The sequence below is a fragment of the Petaurus breviceps genome, unplaced genomic scaffold (assembly GCF_028583685.1).
Source record: "Petaurus breviceps papuanus isolate PSGF00001 unplaced genomic scaffold, PetGlider_PUasm1.0 225, whole genome shotgun sequence".
In the NCBI taxonomy this organism is placed as follows: Eukaryota; Metazoa; Chordata; class Mammalia; order Diprotodontia; family Petauridae; genus Petaurus; species Petaurus breviceps.
In genome coordinates this window covers 12,913,247-12,937,369 of record NW_027185889.1, presented here as the reverse complement: position 1 = coordinate 12,937,369, position 24,123 = coordinate 12,913,247, and the positions used below count along the sequence as shown (strand labels likewise).

General features: G+C 38.0%; 1 long non-coding RNA gene across 1 annotated transcript in view; it reads left to right on the top strand.

Annotated features, from left to right (window-relative positions):
* Positions 1-15,514: 15,514 nt before the first annotated feature.
* LOC138166626 (uncharacterized) overlaps positions 15,515-24,123 on the top strand; it is a 78,179-nt gene continuing 69,570 nt past the window's right edge. The window contains exons 1-2 of the long non-coding RNA XR_011169654.1: positions 15,515-15,782; positions 15,908-15,989. This is a non-coding gene — a long non-coding RNA (uncharacterized lncRNA). The remainder of the gene's footprint in view (positions 15,783-15,907; positions 15,990-24,123) is intronic.

Genomic DNA, 24,123 nt, shown 5'->3' with positions numbered 1-24,123 from the left:
TATTTCTCTTTTGAACTATTCTGTTATTTCTTGTATTTTCTTTTTATTTTTATATACACTCTTTGGAGTCCACAAGATTATTTGATCAGGTATTAATTCGTTCATTTTTCTTTGTCTGACAATATTTGTTAAATGAGCTTTGTAGTCTCTCATAAGTAACATAGATCTCCTGGTTTAGGATTTTTCTGTGTTTTTTTTTTTTTAATAAAAGGGTTTTCAACTGTTGAAATGTTTGGTGTTTAGTCTTTAAAAAATATTTCTTTCATGAACTTTTTTTACTCTTTCTCTTTTGTGTATAGTCTACCATGGCTGGGTATGCCTCCTCTCATGCTGGGTGATTTCAAGTTCACTGCCTTGGGTTCCTGACCCTAGTAGGCTCTAGAGGCTGATCTCACTTTCAATTCCCCCTGCTTCAGATGTGGTGAAACTACTTATGTTAGTCTCCACTAGTTAAGCATTTAAAAATGTAATGCTTTCCAATTTAATAAATGCTTTAAGTAATTAATTAATTCAGTTTTGAATAGCAGATTGACATGAGAAGATTGAAACTTAAATGCTAAATTTCAATGAAGACTTTTCTATAATTAGTGTATGGTACTGAAAATGGGTATCATGATGTAGTAAGCAAAGATATACTTTTCTCCTTTGAATCTACCTACCCTTGTGAGGGATCTTTTCCTACTTTTATAGCCACTAAAACAAAATATCATAATAATCTGAACTTAGAACCAGACTTTCAATTTTGTGCGTCATAAAAATGTTCATATTAAAAAAAAATAATGAAGCATATTTAATCCCTTTGCTCTCAAAACTATTAACAATAACCATAACAATATTTTAATGTAAAGAAAGTGTTTTGTTATAATATTAATAACAACACAAAATATTAAAATGATTTATTCCATTTATCTCATTTTAAAAATTTCATGTTTTATAATATGCATATTAATTAGTATAATAGTACCAAATATTTTGTACTACCTTTCTTCTAAGTACAGTACTTCTATATGTATTATTTCTGATCAATATAGCATTACTATATGTTTTATACTACATACTTACATCTTGCAATTTGTCTAATATTGCTATATACTTTATAATGTGCATATTAATTAGCACAGTATATATACATATATAGACTAGTGTCTAGAAATGTGATTTCATTAGTATAGAGAGCTTTCCTAGTGAGTAAAGTCCCTATGGATCTGCGTCTTCTCTCTAACTTTGTCTTAGAGAATTGTCCAGTGAACCAGGAGGTTATATGACCCTAGAGTCAGACAGTCATTTTGCATCAGAGCCAGGGCTTAGAATCCAGATCTTCCCACTCTCAAGGCTAGCTTTCTAGCCACTATTCTATACTACCTTTGAAAACAATATATATGTAAATATGCATATATTGGCAATACGTGCTCAACACTTTTTACTGATTGGTATGTTCTCAGAAAAGTTTGGAGATCACTGCTCTGAAGAATAATGTGGGAGGCTACAACAAGATTTGGTTTGAGGCCTGTTTTCTTCATCTTTGTATTCACCCATTCCTAATACTGAAATTGAACCCTGCATACAGTTGGTTCTCAATAACCATTTACCACATGAATCAATGAATCAGATCAATACTGAAATTACTAAATCATGGAACAAATTAATGAAAAAAAAAACAAATTACATCTTAGTGTTACTATTGGTTAGTATTTTGCATTTTGGAAGCCCTGGTGACTGAATTAATTTTGGTAGTTTTAATTCTTTCCTATGAAGAAATATTAATTATGATTATTATTAGTTCAGTCATTTTCCAGTTAAGTCTGATTTTTCGTGACCCCATTTGGGGTTTTCTTAGCAAAGATACCAGAGTGGTTTGCCATTTCCTTCTCCAGCTCATTGGACAGATGAGGAAACTGAGGCAAACAGGGTTAAGTGACTTCTCCAGAGTCACATAGCTAGTAAGTATCTGAGATCAGATTTCAATTCATGAAGAGGAATCTTCCTGACTCCAGGCCAGGCATTCTGTCCACTGCACTACTTAACTGTTTCTTCTTTTTCTTCTTCCTTCTCCTCTTCTTCCTCCTATTGGAATAAGAAGAATGGCCAATAATGTACAGAAAAATGTTCAGAAGTAAATGAAAACTTTCCATTGGTTACTTTTCCTATTTCTGAGTCAGGAATGAGTTCTGTGACCACATACAGCCTCATGTGGGCCAGCCACAGAGAAATAGATCAACAATACAATCATATCCACATTACTAAGCAGGATAATTATCCAGTGACTGTTTTACTGGGAAATGAGAAAGGTGTTGAAAAGTGCTCTAATGGACTTAATCAAGCCAGAACTAGGATTAAAAGGAGTCTTCTTACAAATCTTCAAAAGCCCTGAGCTCCTCTTTGAGACCACAGGCTAAATGGGATATTGAATTAGTTGCAGGGAGAGATGGAATTCATACCATTCGATTGAGCCAAGATCATTACAGTCTCAAATTAAGCTGAAATCGTTCTGACCTTTGAAAAATGAATCATTTAGTATATCAGTTGAAATGGAAACCAAGGGCATGGGAATAGTTGACTGAATAAATTTGAACCATGTATAAAATAGAAAGATTTTTTTTTTCTTGGGAAGGGGAACATGGTGCCTGAATTTTCCCTATAAAATCTTGCAATAATAATAAACTCATGCTTATAGAATGTCTCTCACCTTGAAGAAGCTCTAATGCTTTGAATAATTAAGTATGAAACAAGATTTTAATTTTGCATACACTGATGGTCGAAGAAGACAATCAACTGTAACATCATAGAATCACGTGTATTGAGCTGGAAGAGACCCTAGAGCCTAACTTCATTTTAAAAATGAGAAAATTGAGGCATAAAGTCAAACGACTTTCCCAAGGTCACACAGCTAGTAAATGGTTGATGTTGGATTTGAACCAAGGTCTTCCTGACCCTTCTATCCTAGCACATTGAGTGTCAAGTGACTTGCCCTCTCCAAGGTTCTAACTCAGGACTTCAGATTATGAAGCTGATGTGCTACCTACTGCCTACTAAGGAGGACCCTGAAGGTTAAAGAGGGCCAACCTTGGAGTCAGAAAGACTTAGTTTAAACCCTATCTCTGATATATCTTACCTGAAGGACGTTAGGCAAGTCAGCTGATTTCTCTGTGCTCTCAGGGAATTCCATATAATGATGATTTTTACCTGGGGGAGTTGGGGTTTGTGAATAGATTTCAGGGATTCTGTGAACTTGGATGGGAAAAAAAATGACACCTTTAATGGAAATTTAGTATTTCCTTAGAAACACAAATATGAGAAGGGTCCATAGAACTTTACCAGACAACTGTCAAAAGGGTCCTGGACACAAAAAAGAGTTAATCTTGGTTCTACGAATTGAAGAGTAGGTGTTAATTTGTATGGGTAGAGGAAGATTTTCATTAGGTGCTCCCTCCTTATACCAAACAGATTAGAGTCAGGACCAAAATGAATAAATAAATAAGTGATAAGAATATTACCACCAATAATAACATTTATTGTTATTATTAACAATGCTGATATTATGTGGCATAGTGGATAGAATCCTAGACCTGGCATCAGCAAGACCTGAGTTCAAATTCTCTCCCAGACACTTACTTCTGGTATAGTCCTGGGTCAGTCCCTTAATCTTTATTTGCCTTATTATCCTCTTTTGTACAATGATGATAATAATAGCACCTACCTCCCAGGGTGGTTATGAGGATAAAATGAGATAATGTTTTTGAAAGGATTTACAAACTTTTAAGCAATATATAAATACTATCTATTATAATGCAAATGCTAAAGGGAATTTGTACAGTGCTTCAAAGTCCCCCAAACTCATTTTATATATTATCTTGTTTGAGCTGGACAACAATACTGGGAGATGGGAAATACAAGTCAATACGTATAATTATTATTTTAGATAACTTAATATCTTAATGCGTATCTAAATATTTTAATATTTAATCATTTAAACAATTTAATTTAAGAAAGATTTTTATATGTATTATAACATTTTATGCATTATATAACATAATATGTTAGATAATACATAATACAATGTATTTTCTATAATATATAATGTATAATATAGCCTACCATAACATATATAGTATAATAATATGGAATACAAAATCTTTTATATACTTTATATAATGTGTTATATAGAATATGAATATTTACCATGTATAATAAAATATATTTATATACGTATATAATTTAGATATAAGAAATATATGATGTAAATATATACTGTATTACTTATTATATATAATATATAATGTATTATATAGAATAGTATAATATAATGCATATCGTATGAGACTATTCTATATTGTTATCTATGATAGAATATATAGCTATATTTTATTTTACATATATTATACTGTTTTATATTGCCATACATTATATAAAATATATACTATATGATATAGTATACATAATATATCATATATAAAATATAGAATAGTATATTATTCTATATTATATATATTTTTCAGTTGTGTTCAGCTCTTCATGACCCTGTTTGGGTTTTTCTTGGCAAAGATACTGGAGTGGTTTGCCATTTCCTTAGCCAGCTCATTGACAGATGAGGAAACTGAGGCAAACAGGGTTAAGTGACTTGGCAGGGTCACACAGCTAGTAAGTGTCTGAGGCTGTATTTGAACTCAGATCTTCCTGACTTCAGGCCCAGAAATCTATCTACCAAGCAACCTAGCTGCCCCTACAATATTTGTAGATTATAAAGTAATAATTTTATCTAAATTATTTTAATTTTATCAATGAGGAAACAGACTTAGAGAGGTGAAAAGCTTTGCTCCTGATCATAGTAGAATGGTAAAGTTATCACAGATTTAGAGTTTAAAGGTACCTTAGGGTTGTCTAGTCCACCCATTCATTTTACAGATGAAAAACCTGAAGGCCAAATGAGATAAGTGACTTACCCAAGGCCATACTAAGAATCAGAAGCAGAATTTGAATCCAAGACCTCTGACTTTAGAGCCAATTCTTCCTCTATTGTTCAGGCTATATATATGGAAACAGAAACAGTCCAGAGGACTGACCACTAGATGATAAATCATCTTAACCACAGCACTTAAACACAGACTTGTCTGGGAAAGCATGAAGGGAGCAGCTACGGTGAGGACATCATGAATCATATAATAGTATTGAAGTACAAAGTGATGAATGAGTATCTGTGGCTATTTCAGTAGCACCTCATTTATCTGGGTGTCACTTGGTGGACAACCTCAACTATTTAGAACACAGCTCAAAACTAGGATATGAACAAAAATATAAAATAAAAAGGAAAAAAAAAAGATCTTCCTGTAGCCAAAACAAATGCCATGAAGTTCGTGCTCTCCATGCAGTTCAGGTATTCAGAATGTGACAAAAATCACAAGAATTCCCAACTTCCAGTCGAGGTTCCTTGGGAGAGGACACATTGGAGCTGGGTTTTGAAAGAATGGGAGAAATCTGACAAGTGAATATAGACAGAAGGAAAGACATGGGCAAATATAACAAGATAGTTAAGTCCAATCTGGGTGTGCCTGAGGAGATACTAGAGGTCCTGTTTTGGTTAATAATAATAACAATAACAAACTTTAAGGTTTGCAAAGTGCTTTACATATAACTCATTTGATCCTCACAACAACTCTGGGAGGTAGATGATATTATTATTCCCATTTTACAGATGAGGAAACTGAGGCAGACAGGTTAAGTAACTTATCCAGGGTCACACAGCTCCATTTTTATATATGAGGAAACTGAGGCAAAAAGAAGTTAAGTGACTTGCCCAAAGTCACATAGCTAAGTGTCAGAGGATGGATTTGAACTCATGTCTTCCCGAATTCATGTCTGGCACTCTATATAATCCTCTAAGCTTGGCAGGCCCATCAGTTCAAATCCTCCCACACATATTTTATAGAAGAAACTGAGGTTATGATAAATTAAGTGACCTGTCTAAGGTCACACAAATCTTATAGGTAGCAAAGATAGGAAAGTCTGACTCCAAAGCTTGAATTACTTCTTCTGAACACAGCTCCCTTTTTCTGTCACCAGAATGTAGTATATTTGCCTTGGAAAGCCTGTAAAGAGCCAGTTCTTACTGATAAGGAAGTCTGAAGACTTGTCACTACATATATGACCCAGATAATATAACTGGCAATTATGACCCCCTTTGTTACTGTTCCATGGAAAAATAATATTATAAATGTGCTCAAATATACTCTGGGATTAGAGAGTGGAATGCCATTCTATGAAGAGGAGAAGGAGATGCTCCTGTGGATGGGGGTAACAAGGAAGGGATGGAGGGAGTAGAACAATGTATCTGGCCTGTTTATGTTTCCATCTGATCAATAGCTCCTGTTGAGAGGATGCTTTGATAGTTTTCTAATTTAATTTACTATTGTTCCTAATTAGTTTCTACATTGCTTCCTGAAGGAGTTAAAATGCTGGTCAGGAATTAGTTTAAACACTTTTAAATAGCACAGTCTTTAAAAAAAATCATCATTTAAAATTTTTGTGCCCTTTAAATTTTGGTACCATGAGGCAAAGGCCTAGTCTCCCTACCTTAGTTACATCTTGGACCTCTTTTTAAGTACTACTGTGAATGAAGATGTACTTTGTATCCAACTCTAATGCACATGTCTCTGCATCAGTAAAGCAATATATTTTGGTACACAGATGCATGCTTTAATTTTTTTTTTTGTCACTCAGGGTACGATCTCTGATTCTCGATGACATCTATTTCAATTCCCATAAATGCCAAGAAAGGCCAGCCTAGGACAGGAAATAGCCAGTGTTGCTATAAATTGGGTCAACATGGACAGGGATATGAGGAGCATTATGTTTTAATTTATGTGACTTTGCCTCAGATTTAATATGATATGGGTTTCACATACTCAGGTGTAAATTAGAAGAGTCAGATGAGAAAGATGACAGGACAGAACACCAAGCTCACAGCTTCCTTTGACAGTGGACTTAATCCCAAATGTACCTCAGGCAGAAAAGCAATCCACTTACCAATCATTGGGAAGAAAAATTGAATCTAGGACAAAATTATTTTCCCCAAGATATAGTTGATGGTTTGGGACTTTGAGCAAGAGTAAGAGAAAATGGTAGCTTTGTCATTTTTTTATGGGAACTTGGTTCCATCATTTAATTGTTCCTTGCTTCAGTGTCCCCATTTTAATGCAGAGATCATGAGTGAAACCAATTGTGAAGATTGTAGTACAATGCAATTACAATTTTTTTTGTAGTGATAAAGTAGTGCAAAATGAATCCACTCAAAAACATTTTTCTAAGTAGATTTTAATTGCTATTCTTTCTTTTTATATCAACTAAATTCCCTCCTATATCCTTCTTCCTCCCCTCTCTGATAGAATCATCCTTTGTAACAAATAATGTTATTTTTGAAAAAAAAAGGATAAGAGGATTAACCTTAAAAATTCAGCACAACCAATAAAAGCATTAGAAAAAAGAATCTAATGTTAAATGTAATGTTCCATATCTGTGGACTCTGCCACTTCACAAAGGACTGTGGTGTGGAGGGGAAATGTTGTCTCATTTTTATTTTTGGGTCTAAGCTTATTCATTATATAACTTAGCAACATTTATTTTCTATTGTTTTGTTGTTATTATTCTTTCCATTTACACTGTTGTAGTGATTATATTGATTTCTTGGCTCTCCTTCACTTTACTTTGCATTAGTTCATGTACATTTTTCCATGTTTCTCTGAATTCATCATATTCATCTTTTTACAGCATAGAAACATTCTATTAAATCCATCTATTCTGATTTATTTAGCCATTTCCTAATTGATAGGAAACATTGAATTGTTTCCAGTTCTTTGTTACCATAAAAAATATGGCTCTATATATTTTGGTTTTCTGTGGAGTCTTTTCTGGTCAGTGGCCAAGTTTGGGTATATGTCTAGCAGTAGAATATCTGGCTTAAAGGACATGAATGTTTTAGTACCTTTATTTGCATAATTCAAAATTGTTTGGAAAATTATTATACTAATCAGCAGCTCCACACACCATGTGTTAGTGTTTCTGTCTTTCCACAACATTGACTAGTACCACCTTTTGTCATCTTGGTCAATTTACTAGGGATGTCAGTTAAGAACGTTTATGAGTCACCTGTTAAGATATGGTCTCTTCTCTCCAAGTGTTTGCTTTCTAGATATAGGGATAACATATAAATATACAAGGTAAATGATCATGTGGAAGAGTTGATTAATAAGCATAAGAACAACAAGAGTTATACACATAGCTGATATCTATATTGAACACTAAAGTTTGCGAAGACCTTATATATGCGGGGATGGCGGAGAAGATTACTAGCTTCAATCAATCTACATTTATTAAGCACCTACTATGTTTGCAAAGGACCTTATATATACAGGGGGAAGAGGTTGCTAGCTTCAATCAATCAACACTTATTAAAGACCTACTATATTTGTAAAGGACCTTATAATCAGGGAGAAGAGGTTGCTAACATTGATCAATCAACACTTATAAAATGCCTACTATGTTTCTCCTCCCCCCCCCAAGTGTGCCAAGGAAAAGAAACAAAAGATAAGTCCTTCCTCTTAAGGAACATGCAATCTAATATCACAAAAACAGATACAATTCATTCTCACCCAAAGGAGGATACCCCGGAGGCAGATTTGCAACTTGCCACAAACCATGACTGGAAGGGGTTGATCTAGGTGGTTTCAAAATTTCTTCACCTTCCTATACCTATGATCCTATAATACACAATTAAGAACTTTGTGATTAATCACTTTTGGTGGAGCAAGAACTATGGAGGAGACCAATTTGAGGAGACTGAGAATGATTTTAGCTGGGTTTGGACCTTCAGGGAGGGGCATGAATAAATGTGGTCCAGCTTCAAGGAGAAGGGCCCCATGAGTTCAAGTAAGAGGTTTTCAACAAGAAGGCATTGTGTTCCAGGCATGGCGGGGACAGCCTGCCAAATACCTCTATGTGGGAGGCTGCAACATAACATAAGGAAAAAGCTAATAGTCCCGTTCGGTGGGAATCATGTATGGTGTAATAAAGAAAAAGTAAGTTGGAGCCAGTGTGTGGAAGACCTCAACCCCCCCAGGCTGAGCTTGTATTTTATCCCCTGGGCAATTAGAAGGGTTATTGAGAGGTTTGAGGAAAAGAGTGACTTCATCATCTAGATGCAGGCATTAGCAAGATGGTGTTGGCAGCTGTGTGTGTTAGAGGAGGTAGAGATTGGAGGCTGGAAGAAGAAAATGAGACTGTTGTCACAGTCCAGGAGAGGTTATGAGGACCAGAACTTGGGGGACAGCGATGTGAGTTGGATATGACTGAAAAACAACTTAGCAATAGAGTTAGCATGGTGTAATGGATAGAACGTTCACCTGGTAGCTAGAAAGTCCCAGATTCCTATCCTGCCTGAGACACTTAGGATTGTTTGGTCTTGAGCAAATTACCTAACATCTCTGAGTCTCTGTTTTCTCATCTGTAAAACAAGGGGACAGTACTCAGTCTCTAAGCTCCCTTCCAGTCCTAAAACTATGATATCGGCCAAAAGTTATCCAGTTTTTGCTTGGAGACCTCTAGTTATATCATCTGAGAGAATTTGGAGGCTGAGTGAGTGGGGGAAAATGCTCAAAAATGATGAAAGCTGGGTAGAGTAAGCAGATTTGAGGAAGAGATAATTCAGTTGTGGACCTCTAAATTTGAGGTGGCATTGAGGAATGCCAATGGGAATTTCCTCTAGGCAGTTGGAGATCTGGCACCTCATCTTAGGGGAAAGCTTAAAGCATAGGAATCATCTACTTTTATATAGGAATTGAAGAGAAAATAATAATTAATGACTGGTTTTAATATCCTGGAAAGTGAGGAAGAGGTCTTTTTAATTCTCATTCATGCTACTTAGACCCCAGCATTCTATTATGGAGATCTATGACTGAATTCAATTTTTTCATTAAGCCTTTCATGGTTGCTTCTGTGCCTCCTCATGCATCAAGAGATATTGAGCTGTATTTCTTAATGTCATTAACTACTGTTTTGGGAATAATTCTTCAAAGGCATCATTTTTATCCCAAGGTTTAGCATACCTTTTATCCCTCTCTCCCAAACATACATTTTGTACATCAGCTTCCAAAATCCCATTTGCAGATTTTGTCATTGAAGTGGGAAGAAATCCAACCAGGACCTGCCTGTGCATGTTTCTGTCTGCCAACCTTGTGGAGTGATTGGCAAACCAAACAGCAGTAGCATTATTAAAATTCACAAACCAGAGAATATCTTGTGTGTAATACTCAGAAAAAAAAGCTGAGGGTGCTAAATATCTTTAACACCTTTCCTGACATTTTCTTTTCTTTTTAAAAATGTCCACGACATTTCAAGCTTTAGAATACTGTCAGGAACATATGGTTTTCTTGCAAAAGCATATGCTGACAAAGTAGAATATGGCTGGGTGGGAAAACGTGGCCATGCTGTGTCTAAAATCCTTTAGCATCTTCGATGGGCTGATACTTTTATTTCTTTTCCCACTTCCTAAAGGATTTATTTTACCCATGATTCTTACAAGATTATCACTTTGCTTCCCTCTCTTTCCTTTTGTTCATTTTTTGTCTTTATTCCTGCTTGCAGAGCTGTTTGTTCTCTGCTGAACTATCTTGACACCAGCTTTAAAGCTTGGGGAGGTGACTTGAATCAAGCTTTATAAAATTGGTAACATGATCATGTTTTTGTCTTCTTCTTTCTCATAGTTGCAAGCTGCTTTATTCTACCTTTCACCCTAAGCATGGTCACTTATTTTTTCAGAAATGGGAAGAAGTATTTCACCAAAGTCATAGAATCATGACTTAGAGCTGAAAGGAATCTGAGAGGTCATCTAATCCATCTCCTTGTTTTACAGAAAAGGAAACTGAGGCCCAAACATCTTAAATGACAGTATGTATGAGAGCTGGGATATAAATACAGGTCATCAGCCAGTATCCTTTTCTTTCCCCTTATCATTTCATACTTCCCCCCACAAAGTCTTTTTTTCCTTTATATGGTGGAGATGGTCAAGAAAAAAGTCCTATTCCCTTGTTTCATTTTCTTCTCATGGTTCATTCCATTTTTTATTTTTATTTCTAAAGCATCTGTTGTTGTTCTGTCATTTCAGTCATCTCTGAATTTTTGTAACCCCATTTGGGATGTTAAGTGATTTGCCCAGGGTCACACACAATTAGTGTCTGAGGCCAGATTTGAACTCAAATCTTCCTTACTCTAGACATGGCACTCTCTCTACCTCACCACCTAGCTGCCTTCTAAAGCATCTACAATGAGTTAATAGGTTAATCCCATGCACTTAACTAAAAAAAAAAACCTTTTGTATTGTCACCTTTAGGGTGAGGGGGATGTTATAGATCATAGAACATAAATTTGAAGTTAGAAGGAAAATCAGAGGTCATTTCCTCCAACACCTTCATTTTAAAGATGAAGAAACAGGTCAACAGAGTGTAAGTGACTTGTCAAAGGTTATATGTGTAAGGGTGGAGTTCCACTCTAATCCTAATTAATGTGATTTCATTGTAATTAAATATAAGGGTAGCTACACCAGGATGAAACTCTGAATGTGTGAACAAAATGCTTTATACCTTGTGATCTCTTTGTGACATGTGGATGCCTCTTTAATTATTTCTTTTTTTTTATTTTTTGGAGGAGGGGAAGGCAGGGCAATTGGGGTTAAGTGATTTGCCCAAGGTCACACGGCTAGTAAGTGTTAAGTGTCTGAGTCCGGATTTGAACTCAGGTCCTCCTGACTCCAGGACTCTATTCACCTAGCGGCCCCCTCTTTATTTCAAGATAGGAACATTGAGATTAGGTAACTAAAGATAACCACAACTTTGGAGGCCTTAAGTAGCAGAGGAATTTTTGCAATGGATTCTGTTTGGAGTCAAAGTGGTTGAGGAATCCAGGCTTAGGAGAATCCTGAGGGAGCAAACCCTTGTGTCTGTATGAGTAGGAGACAATGCACCAAACCAGGATCAGAGAAAGACACACCAGCAACAATCACAGAAACAGACAGATGCAGAAAGATAGCCACACATGAGAGGAAGAAGTTTCAAGGAGAGTGACCACTTGTACTAGAGGGGACTTTTGGCTATGAACTTAAGAAAAGTCTGCCACTGATCAGAAATTACGATCATACCCTTTGACTGTGTTCTCTCCAGTTAGAAAACACTGTCTCACGGACCTCTATCTGCTTGTGAGGTTATATACTCCCCAGCCTTTGGCTGTAATATTTTGTATCACCTTAGTAAATGTCCTTTGCTAAAAAGCTAAATGATGTCTATTGGTTGATTAAAGCAAGTGGTATACAAGTAGGGACGCATGAGCAAGGGTGCTATCATTTTTCTAAGGGTAATCCCTAGAATGTTGAGTAGCAATAGACAACAGCTCTTTACAGATTCCCTCTGACAAGGAAAGTAGGAGTTGGGAAAGTGAGCCCATACAGTAGCAAAACCAAAATTAGAATCCAGGTCCTCTGAACCTAAATCTAGTACTATTTCTACAACAAGACTCTACTAGTCTAGAGTAGTCTTTTTGATCTCTAAAATAAATATATAACCTTCCTTTTAGTTTCCAAAGTGATTTTTATAGCATTTAAAAATTCAAATTAATTCAATTCTATAAGCATTTATTAAATTTCTATTATACAACATTTTATGTGCTAAGTGCTAGAAATACAGAGACAAAAAAAAAGAGTCTATTCTCAGGGAGCTGTTTTGGGGGAGGAGGAACTTGTCTTTAAATGAAAATGACAACTGGAGGCAGAGAGGGACATTTGTTGCTTTATCATATTTGAGTGCACATTCTTGTGCCCTGGAGTGAGCCCAGACACCATCCTTATCTAGGCCGAATGCCTTACCAAGTCGGCATGTTTCTAGCTGAGGTAGATTTGAGTATTTTCAGATCCTTTTAGATCCTTTTAGAACCTGTTTGCTGGTCTTATTTCCAGGCATGAGACCCATGTTAAAGAATGACCCTTAGTCCCACCCTCCCCCATATATGCTCACCTCCTAACTCCCACTTTCATTCCCATCAACTCTAAGAACAGGGTCATTTTGTGACTAGATTTCCAAAGCAACTGAGAAGTGGTGGGAGACAAGAAGGGTACACTGTCAATTACTCTACATTCCCTTGGTGATCTCATCTATTCCTATGGATTCAATTATCATCTCTATAGAGATGAAACACAATCTGCACATTCAATCACGATCTGTCCCTTGACTCCAATCCCACATTGCCAAATGCCTACTGGACATCTCCAACCAGATGTTCTCTTTAAAAGTACTCTACCTCTAGATTCCATTGTATTTGTTGAAATTCTTCCAGGCACCCAGGTTTGTAATCTTAGAATCACTCCTAGTAGAGTATAAGTTCCCTGAGAGCAGAGATTATTTCACTTTTTGTCTCTGTTTTACCATTTTGCACACAGTAGGCACTTTTGTTGAAAGCATGATGCAGTGGCTTGCTTTGGAGTCAGGGGATATGGCTATTTGCTACCTACGTAACTTTGGGTCTCAGTTTCCTCCTGTATAAAACGGTGGAGCAGGGGGTTTAGACTAAATAACCTATGATGTTCTTCCAGCAGCAAGTCTATAATCTTCTCTCTCAAATGAACCCACTTTCATCTCACCATTTGTCAAATACTGTCCATTTTAACTTTTACAGCATCTCTCGAATTCTTCCCCTTGCCCTTCAAATCCCCCTGAATTTTCTCCACTCATCACTTCTTGCTTGGAATATCATAATAGCCTCCTAATTGGTTTTCTTGCTTCCAGGGCCTTCTCTCTATAATCCATTTTCCACACAGCTGCTAAAAGATCTTCTGGAAGCACAAATCTGGCCATAGCATTCCCCTGTGCAAAGCTCTCCATGCCTTCTTCATCACCTAGAGGATAAAATATGGCCTCCTTGGCATGATCTCTAAGTCCTTCCAGTTTCCTTCCAACTCATGTTTCCAGGCTTTGCTCACATGGCTGTTCTTGCTGCAGTCTCTGCTCCACCTGAACTAAACATCTCTTACTCTAAACTCTGCAAACGCAACGTGCTATCTCCAGACTTGGTGTTCTTACCCAGGTTTAGCCCTGTGTCTGGGAGGCGTCTGCACCATTTCTGCCCTTTTGTGCCTTTACTGTCCTTCAAAACTCAGACCCAGTGTTACTGTGCCTATGAAGCCTTTCCTCCAAATCACCTGTTTTCTCTCTCTTCTCAAATTACTTAATTTTGTAGTAAAAAAAGTCTGTGTTCATGTTATATTTCTGGGGTCCCCTCCTTTCCATCAAAAGAATGCAAACTTCCTGAGTGGAGACTATGATTTATTATTAAATCTTTGCAGCCCCAAAATAAAGCATTTTTTGCTTATAGTATGTGCTTGATAAATGTTTGTTCAGTAATCAGTCAGTGTGCTTAGCATTGTTCTAGATACTGGGGATTCAGAGACAAAAATGGAAATATTCCCTGCTTTCAGGGAGGTTACATCCTATGAAGAGTGACAAAATGTACATATAAAACTGCATATAAAAATATGTATATATTTATTACATACAAGATTGATGCAAATCTTTTCCCCTCCCTCTCCTTCTTGATCTCCCCCTTCCTTTCCTTCTGCTTCTCTCCTGCTCTCTCTCCACCTTTCCTCCTCCTTCCCCCCTTTCCCTCTTATTTGTCCCTCTTTCCCTCCTTCTCCCTCTCCTCTCCCTCTCTCCTTATCTACCCCCTTCTTTATCTCCCCTTCCTTAGCCTCCCCCCTTTTCTCCCCCCTCTCCTTATCTCCCCCTCTCTCCTTATCTCCTCTTTCCCTCCCCCTTCCCTTGTAAAATGAGGTGATTAGACTAAATTTAGTAGGACATTCTGAGTTTGGGAGATTGTTTTCTTCTCATGACAACTTCTTCCTTCTCCACCTCTTTTTATAGATGAGGAAACAGAGGAAAACAGGTTGAAGTGACTTGTCCAGGGTAACAGAGTTAATAAGTATTTGGATTGGAACTAAGATCTTCCTGACTCCAGGCCTGGAGCTCTATCCACTGTGGCACCTATATGCCCCTACAGAATCCTTCCTAGAGGTCAAACCTACTTATCCTCTTACTTCGGAAAATACTTTTTTCTCCTTAGATTTAAGTATACATATTTTTTGTCAGTAGTAGCTTGTTGTCTCTCCCAGATTTCTAGCTTCTTGAGAAAAACTACTAGATGCAGAAATAACCACAGTTAGTATTTATATTACAGTGTACCATTTAGCTTAAAAAAATATCCAAGCTAGCTGGTGGAGGCTGGTTTCTATCAGATCACAATAACCACGACTGGGGAAAAAACCCTTAAATATATATATATATTTCAACAGTTATGCTTTCATCAGTATGAGTACTCCTCCCATGTAGGACACAAACCCTCCAGGACTTAATTTATGGCCCCATGAATCACTGCTGTCCAAATAATGCATCACTTGACATCCAACCTTCTCATGAGCTCCAAACTCAGCAAGATTGCTTCTGGGCTGACAATCAATTGCCCTGCCAGCCCTTGAAGGCTTTCCAGCTATGGAAGGCCTGCCATAACTTGTGAGATTGGAGGCACCTTCAAGAGCCCCAAATCACCTCCATTCCCCAATGAAGCATCAAAGTAGAACTTCCATGGAGAGAGCTTGGAATAAACAAATGAACGAAAATTCCTCCCAATAAAAATGTTAACATGGGCTCCTGGTACTCCCTGAAGATTCTCAGACTTCTCTCGGCCCATTAATGAAGGTATTTACTTTCCTTCTTCTATTCAGAAACTAGATGACTTGCTTCAAAAAAAGAGGTAAAGTTTTTAGTATCTAGGAAATTTCATCTGGCCATAAATACTAATGGAGTTAAATTGTTGTTCGTAGGCTGTGGCTCTTCATGCAGAATAAGAATTTTCGTGGTATGTGGAAAGAGTTGGAACAATTAAAGCCATCTACAATCGGATGGGTAATGGACTCCATCTTTTCTCCCTCTTCCTTCTGACTAGAGGTCTTTAAGTAAAGATGTAGTGGGTAGTACATTGGACCTGGAGTTAGGAAGACTTAGTTTCACAACTTGCCTTAGACATTTTCTTGCTAGGTGACCCTGGAAGAGTCCCTTTATTCTCTGGGTCTCTGTTTCCCCACTTGTAAAATGAGAGGGCGGGGCTTGATCGCCTCCAAGGGTCCTTTCACTCTAGATCTCTGATCGATTAATCACTGGATGCTTATTATCATAACCAGGGATGTTATAGAAATGAGTCTTCTTCAGATATGGAGGGGACTAGATGGCATTTGTGGTTCCTTCCAATTCTTTGATTCTATGAGCAATGAATTTGGAACTGGAAGACCTGGATTTGAATCCCAGCCCTCCAACTTCCTTAGTGGACAGCTAGGTGGTGCCATAGTACAAAGAGCCCTTGGTCTAGAGTTAGACAGACTCATCTTCCTGAGTTCAAATGTGACCTCAGACACTTACCAGTTGTGTGACCCTGGGCAAGTCACTTCACCCTGTTTGTCTCAGTCTTCTCATCTGTAAAATGAGCTGGAGAAGGAAATAGCAAACTACTCCAGTATCTCTGCCAAGAAAAACACACATGGGGTCATGGAAGAGCTGGGCATGACAGGACAATTTCTACTTACTAGTTTTATGGCTTAGTGCAAATCATGTTAACCTCTCTGGGTCTCTTTTTCTTCATTTGTGAACACAGACAGAGAGCCTAGAGTTTGTCAGGAGCACTGACTGACATCAGAGGAGCCCAGTTCAGAGCCCACTCCTGATCCTGATTCTCCGTGTGAAATTCTGGCAAGTCATTTAATTTTCCCAAGCCTCAGTCTCTTCAAATGTAAAATGACAGGGTTTTTCTAGATGGTTTTTAATATCCATCTCTGCACTACAATAATAATAATAATAATAAGCAATTAAGATTCATAAAATGCTTTACAAATATTAGCTCATTTTATCTTCACAACAACCAGGGGAGGTAGATGCCATCATTATTCCCATTTCATAGATGAGGAAACTGAGGCTGACAGAGGTTAAGTGACTTGCCCAGGATCACACAGCTTGTTGTGGAGATGTATAGATAATATTTGTAAAGCAGTTGGCACAGTGCCTAATGCATAGTAGGTGCCATATAAATTCTAATTCCCTCTCTCCCTAAGGTCACACAGACAGCAAGTGGTGAAGCTGGGATTAAATTTAAGGTCCTCCTGAATTCAAAATCAACAATTTTTCCTCTGTGCCACATTGGCTCCCAAACTGAGTTCAAATATAGCACAATAATAGCTGATATTTATATAAGATTTTAAATCTTGCAAAGTGCTTTTGAAATATTGTCTCATTTGATCCCCCCATTATTATTAGTTCTGTTTCACAGGGGTGGAAATTGAGGCTGAGGGAGGTGAATTAGCTTGCCTAGAGTCACACAGCTAGCAAGTCTCTGAAACTGGACAAGAACTCAGGTCAGGTTGGATTTGAACCCTGTGCCATCCTTTTTTTTTTTTTCTTTCTGGAGGGCAATTGGGGTTGAGACTTGCCCAAGGTCACACGGCTAGTTTTTTTGTGTGTGTTAGGTGTCTGAGGCTGGATTTGAACTCAGGTCCTCCTGACTCCAGGGTCGGTGCTCTATTTACTGCGCAACCTAGCCACCCAATACCCTGTGCCATCTTGCTGCCTGCTGGGTTCCTTGCTGTCTGTGTGACCCTTGGGGTCGTGAAATAAGCTCTCTATTTTCTCCTTTGGAAAATGAGAGCATTGGGCTAGATGAGTTCGAAAGGTCCTTTTAACTCTCAATCCAAAGATATTATCTCTACCTTTATCATTTAAAGAAAATCATCACCCTCTGCTCTCATCTTTTCAGAGTTATATGAAGAAAAAAATAGAATAATAAAAGTAGATTTGGCCTTCCATTCAGGCTTGAGGGTTGAATTAGTTATATAACACAATTTTAAAAGTTCACAATGACAGCTTCTATCTAAGTAAGCTCTTTAACTCTTTCAGGAAGCCAAAGTTTCTTTTTTTCAAAGGATTCCTTTCATTCATGCCTTCACTATTCAACAGAGATGTATTAAGGTTCTATTATGGGCTACCCACAATGTATTTGATAGTATTGAATGTCCAGAAAATCAATAAAGCTTCTTAGATTCACCAACACAAATTTGAAGGTAAAAACTATTGCCTTTTGTAATATAAAGTCCATCTTATAAATTCAAAATATGTAGATCTAAGTATTGACAATGAATACATTTTCCTTTCCTCTGCTAGTAAGATCTTGGCTGGTGTTAAATCATTTACCTAGGGATAGAATCAATTTACATTCATAATTTATTTTTTTATTTTGCAAATAATAAGAGATCATAAATAGTTTAGAAATCATGTTATTATTATTCAGTTATTTCCAGTTGTGCCCGACTCTTTATGACCCCATTTGAAGTTTTCTTGGCAAAGATATTGAATTTGTCCTTCTCCAGCTCATTTGATAGATAAGGAAACTGAGGCAAACAGGGTGAAGTGACTTACCAAAGGTCACACAGCTCAGGTCTTTCTGACTGCAGCACTCTATTCACTGATATTTTAAAGATAATTAGAATAAGTCTAAGGAAATTATTTACAAAAGCCTGTATCATCATAATTAGCACAGTATCTGGAACATAGTAAGCACTTAACAAATACGCATTGCTCCATATTGAGGAAATGAGGATTGGGGAACGTTTTGGTTTGTAGAGACCCTTGAAGGGGAGACCATGTGGTGTGGTGGATGGAGGGCTGACCTGACTTCAGGCCCTGCCTCTGGCCTGCTAGCTGTTTGACATTGGGGAGTTCTCTTAATCTTTCTCAATGCCCAATCTGGACAACTCTTTTAAGACAATAAATTTCAAAGAAGATCATGACTTTCATTTCCTCCTTCGAAGAGGGAATTTCCTGTTCCAATGAAATCACAGGTGTAACCCTTGTCCCTGGGATCTTATTGAGTTGGTAATGAAAATTTCCAGCCTAGAGAACCTGGGTTTGGGAAAATCCACCTAACTTTTTTGATGGGTTTCTTTTCTCAGAATCACAAAACCTTAGAGTTGGATGGGGGCATCAGAAAACAGCTGGTCCAATGGACAAATAATCCACATGGCTATGTACCAAGAAAGGAGTCATTCAGTCTCTGAAGACTCCAGGCAGTGGGGATACGTTACCTCTCAAGGAAAGACTTTTAGATGCTTTTAATTGTTGTTTTCCCTTTTTGCAAGCCTAAGTTAGCCTCTTCACAATATCTATTAACTACTCTTTCTTTTGAGCCCTGGGCACAAACAGAACACATCTGATCCTTTGTCTTAATTCCAGTCCTTTAAATATTTGGAGACGGATAACATGTCTGCCATTCTTCTCTTAGCTAAGCAGCCCTACTTTCTTCACCTGCTCTTCGTAAGGCACGATCTCAATGACTACCATCTTTGAAGGCTTTCTCTGTGATGTTCTACACCTTACCAACAACATCCTTCCTAAAAGATCAGAACACAGTATGTCACATGTGGTCTGAACAGGGAAGGGAACAGTGATGCTGTCTCCTACCCCTGCCTGGTTTCTATGCCTCCCCCAAACATCTTAAAATTGTATTCACTTTTTTGTCTGCTATGTGACAATGTTGACTCATACTGAGTTTGTAGGGTACTAATACTCTCTTGGGGGCAGCTAGGTGGTGCAGTGGATAGAGCTCTAGACCTGGAGTCAGAAAGACTCCTTTTCCTGAGTTCAAATCTGATCTTAGACACTTACTAGCTGTGTGACTTTGGGCAAGTCACTTATAACCCTGTTTGCTTCAGTTTCCTCATCTGTAAAATGACCAGGAGAATGCATGGGCAAACAAAACCACTCTAGTATTTTTGCCAAGAAAACCACAAATGGGGTCATGAAGAGTCAGACATAACTCAACAACAACTCTCTCAGTCCTTTTAAAGAATTAATTAATTTTTAGTTCTCAACATTCACTTTTATAAGATTTTGAATTCCAATCTCCCCCATTTCCCCCTTCCCCAATCTGATATAGGCTATACATGCACAATCATATTAAACATATTTCCACATTAGTCATGTTGTGAAAGAAGAATCAGAATTAAAGGGAAAAACCGCAAGAAAGAAAAAACAAGCCAACAAAAAAAGAAATGAGCACGCTTCAATCTGCATTCAGACTCTATAGTTGGCTTTCTCTGGATGTGGACAGCATTTTCCATCATGAGTCTCTTGGAATTGCTTTAGATGATTGTATTACTGTCTCTCAGTCCTTCTTGAGACAACATTCTGCCCAGGTCTGCCTTCCTCATCTGTACTTGCAAAATTCATTTTTTTGTGCCTACGTGAAAGAGCTTACATTATTCCTGATAAGTGAGGTGTTTAGGCAGCACAGTGGATAGAATGGTAGGTAGTGTGAAGCAGATATGAGTTCAAATCCTGCCTTAGAGCTCACTAGGTTTTGGATCCAGGGTAAGGGGGTGACCTTTCCATGCCTTAGTTTCTTCATCTGTAAAATGAAGGGGTTGGAGTCAATGGCCTCCATGGCTCCTTGCAGTTTTAAATCTATGATGCTTTAATCCAATCACATTTCATCTTATTCTATTCATCCTACCATTCTACCTGTTGAGATAGTCTCAGATCCTGCCTATTCATTTGAAAAGTCGTCACCTGCAAATCTGACAATGATGTCCTTGTCCATGAATCCTCTCTGACTCAACAAAAGGAAAAAGAAAGAGATGCTTCTGCTGTCTGGAAATGCTTGACTTCTCCAATGGAAGACTTGTTCTTTGGCTTCCACTTTCATCCTTCTAACTTGAAACTCTCTTCTCTTGCACAGTGGGAAAGAGAAGATATGTGCCAGCAGGTATGGATGCAAAATCATAAACAAAAATAAATATACTCAGCATGCCAAAGTGCAGGCTATGAGGGCCTGGTGTGGCCATAGTTATGAGGCTGATTTTCTTGTGTTCCATATGGAAATCAGCCTCATTAGGACCCCACCTGGTATGGAAATAAGGAATTTTCCAAGATGCTAATGAGAAACAGTTTTCTCTCCCTCCCTTCCTCAAGCAGAATGAAGATTAGAGGTTGGAATTTTCACAGCAAGCATTGAATTTTACTTTAAAAAAAATGACAAAAACCAACTGGTTTTCCAATGTAGATTTTGAATGAGAATTTATTAAGTGCCTACCATGTGCTGGACATTGTATTTATAAGGTATTGAGGATATAAATACAAAAAAGAAACCTTTGAGGCCCTTACCTTTCAGTGAGGTAAGGCAAAACATACATATAAAAATATATAGAATATAAAAAGAATAAATCAAATGTCATTAAATAAAAGTAGTTAGAAATGGAAGCCACTAGCAGATGATGGGGATTTAGGAAGACTTCATTTAGAGGTAAAGTCTGGGCTCCATTTTGACCAAGTGGTTAAAGAGATTGTATTTGTACTTTTTTTTCTCTGTGTGAATGCATCCTCTCTGCTAAATGGTCACAAGGAGTGTTGCATGTGTGAGGGGCAATAAGGATCCAGTGAATATTCTCAAAGAGCTTCAGGGAAGGCATGATGTTAGATTAGGAAAGAGGCTTAGTGGCCAAAGGACTGCCTACTTTACCTCTGCTCCCCTGCCTGGTTTCAACTCCAAGGAACAGGATACCTCTTCTGGGGTAAGTGCATAACTCTGCCTCACCGCCGTGTTGTTAGCTCAAGCCTTGATTGACGCTGCTGCCTCAACCTCTCTCTTCCCCTCTAATGGGGAGGCTGGAGCATTCAGTTCCAAACCGCTCCCAGTGCCTTCCTTTAGCAAGGGCAGAGACTGGACCCTTACTTTATTCTACTCGGCATCTGCTTCCCTGCCTGGCTTTGACTCTAAGGGACAAGATAATCCCGGGTCCAGGACCTCCCACTCCTCTCCCCTTTCTTCTTCCCTCTCTCCCTTACTTCCTGACTCTCTTTGTGTGTCATCTCTTTCTTAATTTGTGAGCTTCCAGAGGGCAGGGACTGTCTTTCTGTTTATTATTTGTATCCACAGCTCTTAGCACTGGCGCAGCATGTAGTTGTTCAGTCATTTCAGTCATGTCCAACTCCTTATGACCCCATTTGGGGTTTTATTGATAGAGACACTGGAGTGATTTGTCATTTCCTTCTTTAGCTCATTTTACAGATGAGGAAACTGAGGCAGACAGGATTAAATGACTTGGGTAACACAATTAGTAAGTGTCTGAGGCCAGGTGTGAAATTGCATCTTCCTAATTTCAAGCCCAATGCTCTATTCACTGTGCTACATAGCTGCCCATAGCACTTAATAAATATTTATTGGATTGGCGTGAAGGAGAACGTATAAGATTGAAGTATCTTGGCATCCTAGATAATTATCTTGGGCCTTCTTTAAAAGGAAAATCGGAGTGTTTGTATGAGAAAGGAGAGCAAGTGGGGTATATAACTGACTATGGGGATGATTCTGGAGAATGGGATTTGGTTATTTATGCTTGGCTCAAGAGCCTAGTATGATACATTCCTACCTAGGGCTGAGGTCTCAGAAGGATATCTAGAGACCTGTCAATCTTGTTCAAGAAGGCTTTAAATGGAAAATAAAGGGAAAGGATAAAGCTATCCAGAGAAATCTCTCCATCGGGTTACCTAGCACTTAGCTAAGTACTTGCATAGTAGGAACTCGATAAATGTTTGTTGATTAAAATGGAATATCCTAGAGGATCATAGATATGAAATAGAACGCCAGTGTTTTTTTTTTTTTAATTCACAGAAGAACATAACTGCAAAGAGGGTTAAAAATAACACTTATAGTCTCTTTTTTATAGACCAGTGCATTTCTTTTGAATTAATAATTACCTTGAAATTTTAACAGAAGATTTGACATTAACATGGCAAATGAGACCTTGCAAGTATTATCTGAACTCAGACCCATGGTTAGGTTAGGGAAACTAAGAAATTTGTTCTAGGATATTGGAATTTAGAAGTTCACTCTCAGCATTTAGACTCATTCCGAGGAAAGAACAACTGAATGTGGCACCCTAAACTCAGACATGTAACTAGGGTGGGGCAACAGGAGATGTGTTCTAGAACAGGGGTGGGGAACCTGTGGCCTCAAGGCCACCTATTGCCTTCTAGATCCTCAGTTGCAACCTTTTTGACCAAGTTCAAGTTTTACAGAACAAATACTTTTCTTAAGGGGATTTGTTCTGTGAAGTTTGGATTCAGTCAAAGGGATGCACTTGAGGACCTAGAGGGCCACATGTGGCCTCAAGGCTGTAGGTTCCCTTCTCCCATTCTAGAATACTAGAATTTAGAAGTTATTCACAATGCTTGAACTGATTTGGTAGATAGAACAACCAAGTTTTGCTTCTAGTTAGCAAGAATAATATTCTGCACTACCTGCAACTCAGCTGAATCCCTCCTTGAGCTCCCCTTCTCCTATACCAGTTTCTCCATGGACAGCCTTAAGAAGTTTTTGAGTTTGTCTTTCCCCACTATGGATTGCTCAGTCTCTCCTTATACAGGGCTTTGGATCCCAAGGTCCAAAGTCTCTCCCCTTTCCATTCCTCTATTTCCTCCTCCCCAACAACTGAATGAGTCTTTGTCTCAGGGGCCTTTTGTGGTACATTCCCAGGTGTAATAATTGCTTGGTAAGGCACTGCTTAGCTTTGGCAGGATGGAGATTATGACTAGAGTAGAACCATAAAAGGCTCGACCTTGTTCAAATGAGTGGCATCGGCCTTTGAGAATGTCAGGAGTGTCAGAGCCCACGATTAAATGTAGCTGGCATCAAAATGCCAAGGACAACAATGACTTTTAAAACTATGTCAGGGATTAAGAAGAAGAGAAAATAAGGGCAAAGCCTGCCGCTGAAAGCGTGGTTCTGGTTTTACTTATGTCACCTTGAAAACCTCACCAAAACAGGATGGTCTAAACACAGTTATTTGAGGGGGCAGGGGGTAGTGCTGGGTTGGAATTGGTTTGAAAGACATGTCATGATCAGCAAGAAAAACGAAAGGAAAGTGAAACCTTCTTACTGATAATCAGTGTGGTGAGATGGAAAGAATACCAGACCTGGAGGAGGAGGAGTGATTGATAATTGGCA